The sequence below is a fragment of the Hypomesus transpacificus genome, chromosome 8 (genome assembly GCF_021917145.1).
Source record: "Hypomesus transpacificus isolate Combined female chromosome 8, fHypTra1, whole genome shotgun sequence".
Taxonomy (NCBI): Eukaryota; Metazoa; Chordata; class Actinopteri; order Osmeriformes; family Osmeridae; genus Hypomesus; species Hypomesus transpacificus.
The window spans coordinates 14,028,395-14,029,894 of record NC_061067.1 but is presented as its reverse complement, the minus strand read 5'-3'; the positions used below and the strand labels follow the sequence as shown (position 1 = coordinate 14,029,894).

Genomic DNA, 1,500 nt, shown 5'->3' with positions numbered 1-1,500 from the left:
AATGTTCCGTTGGGAAGTGGTGGTGGATTTTGTGTGTGATTATGCATGTATGAACGTCAGTATATCTTGTAAACTTGTGAATTGAAAAAAACACCAATAAAAATATGTATTTTTTAAAGTATAGTGGTCAGTATCCCCGCTTGTCACGCGGGAGACCAGGGTTCAATTCCCTGACGGGGAGAAACTCTTTTTGCGAAGTGTGGTTCATCGTCATCTTACAGGACTTGATTTGAAGGACGTTTTTATGGTAAAGCTATCAGGGGGCGTGGTTTGACACATCCCTTTAGCAATAACTGAATAACGCATGTTCTACAGCGTTACACTTGCACAAATAAGCGGGACGCGTGGAACAATATGTCCAGCAGGGGCTGACTTCAACCACGTCCGGATCTGCCAGCAGTTCTTCACAGGACGATGATTGGTTCCAACCCCTGTGTCCTGAGAAGAAGGTTGAAACCAAGCAGCCACTGTTAGGGGCAGGTTTGGGGTCTCAGATAAAAAGCTCTTGTAGGTTCCACAGAGATTTGAACTCTGATTGCTGGATTCAGAGTCCAGAGTGCTGACCGTTACACCATGGAACCCCGCATTGAGGGTTGTGGAAAGACTCACGAAAGACACTGTGCATCTCTCTGGCTTTTAGTGCAAGTCGACACGTCCCACCCTCTCGCCGCCAGTCCTAGAGTGACGGCGAGACCGCGTTTTGTGGCGTGACGTCCCGCCCGGCACAAAGCGCAGGCATTGGTGGTTCAGTGGTAGAATTCTCGCCTGCCACACAGAACAATAGAGACAGCAGTCAGTCCAGCCCCCTTCGCTGGTCAACCACTGGGGCTTATGTGAGGGACAGCACAGGTGTAGCCGCTGACAAGGGGGGCGGAGCAGAGTCCTCACCCCATCAGCCGCCGCCTCCAAAACCATCCTGCCCAGGATGGCAAACCTGGGGCCCGTTCGTCGTAAGGGTTGAAGCTAAGTTAATCAATTGTCCCTTTAGCCCGTTAACATTAGCGAGCTAAGTGAGAACCGCAAATATCGGTTCGTCGACGGCTGATCCGCATCCAAATCATGTGGTTAATTACAATCAGGCTAAACTTATCAGGGCAAGTGCACGAGCACGTCCTACTTCTAAAGGCAGGAAAGGTCGATCACCAAAACCGTGATTTTCTAACGGTATGATGGCGGAAAAGATGAAAGAGAGAGCGGTGATATTCTCGCCATCTGAGCAAACTATTATAATGAGTCTTTACGAAGACAATAAGCATATTATTATGGCTAAGTCAAACACCGCTGCCAGAGCAAGACAGGCAGCTTGGCAAAAAAATTGCCGATAAACGAAATGCGTATTTTGGTAAAATGTATAGGCTCATCTTTAGTGCCTTATTACCCCGATCAATCAGATCACATTTCTTTAAATGTGCCTGCTGGCAGTAGGCTTAATGGAAATTAATCATCGAATGAGATCTTGCTAGCGAAAATTATGATATCAACTCTTTCAGAATAATAAAA

General features: G+C 47.1%; 1 non-coding gene across 1 annotated transcript; it reads right to left on the bottom strand.

Moving 5' to 3' along the window:
* Window positions 1-509: 509 nt before the first annotated feature.
* trnaq-cug lies at window positions 510-581 on the bottom strand. Its single transcript has one exon. It is a non-coding gene; the product is annotated as a tRNA-Gln (tRNA).
* Between the last annotated feature and the right edge of the window lie 919 nt (window positions 582-1,500).